Source organism: Microtus ochrogaster, linkage group LG4 (genome assembly GCF_000317375.1).
Source record: "Microtus ochrogaster isolate Prairie Vole_2 linkage group LG4, MicOch1.0, whole genome shotgun sequence".
Taxonomy (NCBI): Eukaryota; Metazoa; Chordata; class Mammalia; order Rodentia; family Cricetidae; genus Microtus; species Microtus ochrogaster.
Window position 1 is genome coordinate 25,732,948 of NC_022030.1, and position 8,971 is coordinate 25,741,918.

The following is an 8,971-nucleotide window of genomic DNA, read 5'->3' on the forward strand; positions in this document are numbered from 1 at the left end:
TGTACCCACAGTGCCAGTGAAAAAAACAATAGAACTCAGTATTCAGCAAACTCTGCTGCATGGCAACTTCCTGACATAAAGCCCTCCTCCATCCTAGAAGGAAGGCCATGAAGACACAGGAAGCTGTAAAGGAGGGTGAAATATTCCATCCTACAAGGACGTTCCAAAGACATAGGTGTTCTAAAGGAAGGTGAAACATCCCGCTCTGCAAGAACACTCATTAAATTCACAAAGTAGACAACTCACAGGATTCAGAAAGTACCTGAAACTAATCAGAGTCACGAGGCCCACTCACTGAACATATATGGGCAGTAAGGGCTGCTGAGAGACACTCTGAGACAAGCTGATGTGCCTAGAAAAGGTTCAGACAAGACAACCTAGGAGAAGCACAGACCAGACCAGATGCCCTGAAGGGGATCAAACTGAGCTCCCTGGAACGGACACTGCCTACGGTTGTGCAGTGCACTCCAGGTTCCAGCTTTCATGAGATATCACCCATGCTGGGGTCATGTCACCCATGCTGGGGTAATGCTGGGATGATGTCACCCATGCTGGTGTGAGCTTTTGGTGATGCAGCTGATTCTGAGTCATTTCTGCTCTGGTAAGCGACTCCAATAAAACACAGTGGCTGACAAAGTGGACTTTGGTGGTATTCATACTTTGGTCAGTTACTGGTTCCCTGTCTGGGGTGAGCAGATATACGTTCATGTCTCCCCAGGAACAGTGTCACACAACACTCTCAGCTTTAGCTGGGGGTTCTTGTTCAGTGATCAGTAAGCAAGCCTGGCCTAAAATCTGACCTACCTGCCAGCCCCACATAAGGACAGGCAGAATCTATCTTACGTGCTTCAATGGCTACAACTTTTGGGTGTGCTCCTGGTTAAGTTGTAAGAAGTTTGATAACCCTGAATGCCTGGGCTGGAGCAGTGGAAGATCAATAGACCAGAGACCTGTATCTTTCAGATATATGACTCCAAGTCAAAAGTATCAAGTCCTGGAGCTCCTTCCTCACAAATGTGAGAAATTTAACAGGGCCACTTACAAGCACTTATACATGACATGTAAATCTCAATTCCAGCTAAAATTGGACGCTAATATCTTTAATTTTCTGCCCTTGTCTCCTTTCTTTGAACTAAGAATCAGTCTTTGACAACTCAAATAGAGGGCATAGCACCAGAATTAACCAACAAGCATTCTTTACGTGGCTCCTCTATCCGTATCTAAATAGGATGAAGTGGCTCCCCTTTCTCCGCAGGTTCCAGTTTCAGAGCCCTTTTCTACTTAAGCTAGTCCTCTGGTTGACAAGTGGTTCCCAACCCTAGCAGAAAAAGACATTGTAACTGGTGAGACCCAAAGGAACAATAAAATGCTTCTAGATTCAAATGTAACCATTTCAAGACTCCTTTATTCCATGATCATCAATTCATTTTAGCATCAGCTATTACTGCCTAGAAAGGGTTCTTTTCTTGTTTTGTTCAAACTGGGTGGAGCAAAACAGGGAAACACTTCACAGACTTTTAAAGTTATACAGAGCAGCCCCTCTCCTTGCTCAAATTCCCTTTCTTCTCAATCGAACATGTTTTTCCCCATCTTTGAAAAGTTCTACCTAAGAGCTAGGGACGTGGTTCAGTGGCTAAAGGGCTTGTTCAGCAAGCACAAAGCCCCAAGTTCAATCTCCAGGATTTTATAAACCTGGTACAATCGCACAAACATGTAATCCTAGCACTTGGGAGGCAGAGGCAGGAGGAGCAGACATTGAAGGTCAGCCTTGGCTATATAGCAAACTCAAGGGCAGCTAAAGGCACATGAGACCCTTTCTCAAACCCAAACCAAACAAAAAGGGTATGGAATGCTGCTTCAAAGTCGTCTGTAAATGCCTCCCACCAAGTTTAAGAAAGATCAATAAAAATCTGTGAAATCCCAAATCTAGTAAAGGAGTGTTCCCTAGGTGACGGCTCCAGCCAGGGAGAAAAAAATACATAAATCTTGTCAAAGTGCGCCACGCTCTGGTTGTGTCTACTGACTTGCCTATATGAGATTTACATTTCAATCTGCTTTATACTCCAAATGGTGCGCCTTTGTCAGAGACATATGCTTAAGCTACCACTGCCTCATGATAGTCGGTTTCTAGACACACATTACTAGACAGAAGCTTAGGCAACAGTTAAAAGGTGGAGGATGAATAATGAGGGCCTTAAGCAGACTTCTCATTTAATTTCAAAAGCTAGCGCAGTAAGTCAAATATAAATCTCCTAGCTTTCTTTTCTCAACTTGATACAACCAAATGAAAAACGTAACTCAGCTAATATATGCTTAAAATTTGAATGATATTTTGAAAAGAAAAAATACTCGGACTCTTTTATCTCCTACAACCTCAGAGAATTAGAAGCAAAAGGCAAATTGCAAAGTTTTAGGTAGATAACATTCTTAAATAATTCCCAAAACAGCCATCAAGTAAATTTGTGTCTTCAAACTCTAACTAACCCTTAAGTGAAAAACCAGATCATCAACAACAAAGAGGCAAATAGCAAAGTGGGGGACTATTTAACAGAGGAGAACAAAGAATCATAAGAACCAAATGGAATGCATGAAACCTGACTGAATCCTGCATTAATAAAACTCCAGAGAAAACTTCACAAGGATAATTGGTGTGGCCTGAATACAGAACGTCACACAACACTGCTGTGGTTTGGATGGACACAAAAGTCCTCCAAAATTCCCTGTGTTGGTCTGAATGTAGAGGCTGGACAGTGGGGGGAGTGCAGGAAAAGCTGTCCTCTGGATGTGACACAGCTGTGGCACTGAAGATCTCACAGTACCTGTGATTATCTACAGAAGACCTGTACAAGATGAGGCAGTCAACAACCCACCATAGACAGTGGAGGGACTTGTGAGGCAGTCAAGGGTTCCTGGGAGAGAGTACCATTTTCTTCCATAGTACATCCATGTGCAGTTGCCAAAACTCCAGAAAATACATCCTAACCAGTGCAAGAAATACTGCCTAAACTCAGAAGGTCACAGAAGCAGAGTTCTGAAAGTGGGAGGAGTACTTGTCGGGAAGTGATGAGTATGAGAGAGGATGAGAGAAAGAATGTAAAAATGACCAATACGTGAAGTGCATATAAGGAGTTGTCAAAGAATGATATGTTTTTAAAAAAAAAACCTGGAAAAAGTGTGAGATTTTAATCATTTTGTGGGCAAATGTAATTAAATTTTTAATATATATATATGTATGTATAAAATATAATACTATTCAGCTGAAAAGAAAAATAAAATCATGTGTAACAGGAAGCCCCTCATTTGCTCCTGGCCACTTAGCCCCAAAATAACAACACAGAAACTATATTAATTAAAACACTGTTTGGTCCATTAGCTCTAATTTCTTATTGGCTAAATCTGACATCTTAGTTTAACCCATTTATATTAATCTGTATATCGACACATGACAGTGGCTTACCAGCAAAGATTTAGCATGTCTTACTCTGGTGGTGGCTCTGTAGTGACTCTCCCTGACTCTGCTTTTTTTTTCCCAAAATTTAGCTTTGTCTTCCCTGATTACCTAAGTTCTGCCCTATCAACAGACCAAAGCAGTTTTTTAATTCATTAATGATAACTACAGAACATAGAGGGGACTCCCACATCATTTCCCCTTTTTTGTTTAAATAAAAAAGAAAGCTTTAATTTTAACATAGTAAAATTACATATAACAAAACAGGTACCAAGCAAGAATTACAGTTAAAATATTTTTATTTACTTCATCCTTTATCATAACTAAGGAAAACTATAACTATCTATCTATTCTTCAACTCTATCAAAGACTTTAGAAGGATATAATGTTACCTAAGTAAACAGGAAGTACATTATAAACAACTTCCAAAACTCTAGAATTGACAGAGACATCTCGCTGCCTGAACAGTCACCCAAAGTTCTTTTGTACCATTGGGGCATCCATCTTCAGCCTACAGGCCCATAGTATCTAGCATACTTTTCCATAAAGCAGGAAATTTCAAAGACAGTTCCGTCTATACTGGCAATTTTCAGTCACTTCTTCTGTGTCCTGCAGAACATATGGCAGATTCTTTCATGAAGCAGAACTCCCGAAGGAGTCATTGCTCTGTAGGTCCTGTATGTCAGTTTATGCAACAGTCCAGGCAAAAGCAGTTTCTTGCCCAAATGGGCTGACCAACTCCATAAGGAGCCCCTTTGATGTCCATCTTTCTCTTGAAGTAGATTGGCGCTGCCAGGAGTAGATGTGTCTCATTGTCATGAAAAGTCCAAATTTTTAATTTTTTTTTTTATTTTTCGAGACAGGGTTTCTCTGTAGCTTTTGGTTCCTGTCCTGGAACTAGCTCTTGTAGACCAGGCTGGCCTCGAACTCACAGAGATCCACCTGCCTCTGCCTCCCAAGTGCTGGAATTAAAGGCATGCGCCACCACCGCCCGGAAAAAGTCCAAATTTTTAAACATTTTAAATGCCATATTCTGAAGGACTCTGAAAGATTTGAAGAATCCCTATCCATTTGAAATACTTCTCTGTACATCTAGAAAATCTAAATAACATGACTACAAATTTGACTATTATAGATGATTATCTATTAACCTATATTTTCCATGGACTTCCTACAGGAAAAGATCATAATGAGTGAGGCAAACCAGGCCCAGAAAGACAAATGTCACATCTGAGGTTCCAAATTTTCATATGTGAGTTATGTACCTTAAAGTAAAAGCAGAAACCAGTAAGGTAAAAGGGGACCACTGCTGGGTGGGGACACAAAAGAGGAGAAAGTAGCAATGTACAAAGTGATCTGTTGTTGAAAACAGGAAAAACAGGAGGTTCTAACTAGGGAGGGAGGAAGGAGAGAAATAGGTAAATACAAAAGTAGGAGAGGGCAGTAAAACAGTAAGACTGTCTGAACATCAGAAACACACTACTAATGATTCACCTAAATAAGACGTGTGTGTATGTATGTGTGTATACATATTTCTGTATATAAATATGCATATATAGTTTAGATGAAATGTTGACATCTGGGCTAACAATGCTCCCTCCAAGAGCCAAAGTCAAAACCTCAATAACAGGTATGCAACGTCCTCTTTTGAGCTGTTGGTCAGGACTGTCTAAGAAACTCCTAAAACATTAAAGGCTATTGCTATTGTCCATGGTTGCCCCCCAGATGTAGAAGGTAAGTCCCTATTGCTGAAGACATCACATACTTCAAACAGAGACCCCAGAGTCCCAGCTGGAATTGACCTGCAAACCTTCTCCCTGAGGTCTAGTTTTTATGGTACCAGAAGGCACCATGCATGCTTCCAAGAAGGAAAGCTACCAACCATACTACCCAGGTATGGTGTCTATTAATCATAACAACAACAAGTATGGCATACTAACTCTAGGGGTAGAGTAGAGTCACACATACCTTGGCAATAACCAGCAGCTCTCTAATTAGACTCAGAATCTGCTCAACAAGAGGGAAATTGTACCTGGTACTAGAAACCTAGCAACTACCCACGGCTAGTGAAGTCAGTTTGACCTATAACTGCCACTTTACTGAACCACCACAACCCCTGACTACATTCTAAATATTGTGCTATACCCATTGACAAGTGTAGTCTTAGCCCCTCAACAAGGAAACTTCTCTTTACAACTGATGGAGACCATTACAGAAAACAACAAGTCAAAATGCAGTCATAGAGCCCAGTCCCAGTGGATACAGCTATAAAACATTCCCACATCTAAGGCTCTGGGCACATTGTGCAAACGGAACAGAAAAACCGTAAGAGTCAGAGGGTGAGGGAGTTTGCTGTGAGACTGTGCCTCCTAGAAACAGCAGAAGGGACACCCGTAAAGTCTCACCAACATGACTGCCTAAATATGAGCTGAACAAGGACAACAACAGACATGCCAAAGTGGATGAAAGAAAGCCCACAAGGCCTCAACCCTACACAAGGGAACTACGAGCAACCAAAGAATGCAGAAAGCAGAAGATTAGTCTTCCACCAGAGAAGAGCACACTAATTGGCTATATCCAATACCAAATGATCAGCCCTAAAAACATACATATAAATAATGTTATACGGCCTGCACAGGTTATATTTATGTATTTAATAATATATATGCATATACATGTATGAAATGACAATCTATTGAAAAAGAGGCCATGAATTTAAAAGAGAGCAAGGAGTGACATATGGGAGGGCTTAGAAGAAGGAAAGGGAAGGGGAAATGATATAATTACAGTATAATATCAAAAAATAATAATTATAAATAAATCTCTTTGGCTCTCAAACAAACAAAAATCTACATTGGCATTCAACCTCCAAGGTGATACCTCAAGACCCAGTAATACCACTTTTGAGTATATATCCAAAGAATGCTCAATCATGCCACAAGGACATGTGCTCAACTATGTTCATAGATAGCAGCATTGTTTGTCATAGCTAGATCCTGGAAACAACCTAAATGCCCCTCAACCAAAGAATGGATAAGGAAACCATGGTACATTTACACAATGGAGTACTACACAGCAGAAAAAAATAGCGACAGCTTGAATTTTGCAGGCAAATGGATGGAGCCAGAAAACATCATATTGAGCCAGGTAACCCAGACACAGAAAGACAATTATCACATGTACTCACTCATAAGTGGTTTTTAAACATAAAGCAAAGAAAACCAACCTACAAATCACAATCCCAGAGAACCTAGACAACAATGAGGACCCTAAGAGAGACATACGTGGATCTAATCTACAGGAGAAGGAGAAAAAGACAAGATTTCCTGAGTAAATTGGGAGCATGGGGAGCATGGGGACCATGGTAGAGGGTTAAAGAGGAGGGGAGAGGCAGGGAGGGGAGCAAAGAAAAAATATATGGTTCAATAAAATCAATATAAAAGTAAAGCATGCTGAGTTTGGTGTCAGGCATTTGAAAATATAGGACTGATAGGCACACAGGCTGAAAAAGCAATATGGATATTGAGATTCTGCCAATCAAAAGTATTAGTTGAAAAAACTAATCTGATCACAAGTGCCACATGCAAAATGACAAGCAAAAATAAATTACATATGAAATGGTAGTAGCCTTCTGAAGTATAATAATCTAATATAAAGAGCACTAAAATGTTAACACAAAACTATTACAGACAGGTTCAGAGGCCAAACCAAAAATCAAAGTCATTAGCAATTTACTAAGAACAGTAAAGTAATCCTACCTTACTACTACCATTGATGGCCATGTCTTAGCTAAAGGAGCAGGTCCATGGTGAGGAATTACACATTAAGGATGAAGAAGACACTTGAGAAAGTGTGCAGTGAAGTCTCACGGGAGTGACCATAGGTCTAGCCAAAAGAACTGGGCTGTAAGAAGAAAGGTAAGGAGTCAGAAGTACTCATCACAGAGGAGAGAGATAAATACGTACATGTGAAGTGCAGTGAGGTTCTTATTAGAATCTAATGGCCACTTTTTCCCCTTCACCACATAAGACAACCTCATGGACCTAACTTGCCTGCCCACCGCTTTCTCCCTTTTCTCTCCTTCCACAGTTGCCCAGATGCTTACCCCTTTCTTTGACACGCAACCCACCTAGTCCTAGCTCTGAAGAGCCTGTTTTTGGTTTTCTCCATTTTCAAAGCATAAAACTAACTTCAAGCTGGAAGCACAGCAGAAACAGTGAGGTACTACCCTTATTTAAAAATGCTACATGTGGTGAGCCCCACCCCTAGACAAAGAACTACGTGCAAGTAACACCTACCGAGAAAGAGTCTTCCTTAGTAAGAGCTCCCTAATTTATTATCCAACACCAAGTGGTCAGCCCAGAAATCATGTACATACATGTAACAGTAAACAGACCCAACAGGTTGTGTTTGTGTTTATATATTTGTGCATGTGCACACAGGTGCACACACACACACACACATGCACACTATTTAATCAAATTTGACCAAATATAATCAAAGAAAACAGGTCATGAATTTGAGAGGGAGTAAGGGGAGGCTAAGGAAAGGTTGGAGGGATGAAAGAGAAAGGGCAAAATGATAAAACCATATTTTAACTACAAAAAACTGGAGTGAAAAGCCACAGTCAGAAGTAGTAATTAGGTATGCAAAAGATGACAAAGGGTTAATGAAAACTTTCCCAACAAAGACATATTTTCTGTCTCAAATGCTTTAGAACATATTCATTGATTTGGCAGGTTTTATCTCAATTCTTGGAAACTAAGAGGCCTCTTGGTTGTGGTCTTTCCTTTATCACTGATGTCCAGTTACAGTGATCCCTTTGAATTCACATGGATTAGTCCTGGGACCCCTGCAGATGCTCAGGTCCTTTATATAAAACAGCACAGAGCAGGGGAGTGGGTTCCACCAAAAAAACCCACGCTAACATGCCAGCCTACTGAGTCCGTACTGCCAGGACACCTCCAGAGAGATAGAATGGGAGGCAGACAGCAGACTACAAACAAGTGAGAGAGTCTGGAGAACCCAACACAGCTTGGCAGAACAAAAGAGACCTTGCCTCAAACCAACTCCTCAAAGTTGTCCTCTGACCTCCATATGCACCCCACCACATGTACACATGACAACAGTTTTAAGTAAAAATAAAACAGATGTGGCACAGTATTGCATAAAAAGTGCCCACATCATCCTAAGTACGTTAAGCCCTCTCTAGGTTACTAATACATATTACAGTATAAATGTTATGTATCAGTCGGTACACAATATACAGTATTTTGGAGGAATAAGGACAAGGAAAGAACAAATCTGTGCATTACAATACAAACGCGTTTTTAATATGACATCTTTGAGCAATAACGGCCTGAATCCACGCAAACATCTGTACGAATACAAGGACCGTATTACGTGCTCTACAACCTTGTAACTTTCTTCTCTTCTGCCTCATAAAAACCTTCTGTTTCTAACCCTGGATTATAATCCTCTGTCCTCTCTCTCTTCTCCTCATCCCCACCCCACATGTGTGTG

General features: G+C 40.6%; 1 protein-coding gene across 2 annotated transcripts in view; it reads right to left on the reverse strand.

Annotated features, from left to right (window-relative positions):
- Fer (FER tyrosine kinase) overlaps nucleotides 1-8,971 on the reverse strand; it is a 323,903-nt gene that overhangs the window by 305,205 nt on the left and 9,727 nt on the right. Inside the window, exon 2 of one of the 2 annotated variants that reach the window (XM_005361336.2) lies at nucleotides 7,207-7,351. The exons of the other annotated variant lie outside the window; for it this stretch is intronic. The gene's annotated coding sequence lies outside the window, so the exon portion shown is untranslated. The remainder of the gene's footprint in view (nucleotides 1-7,206; nucleotides 7,352-8,971) is intronic. 2 annotated transcript variants of the gene reach the window in all.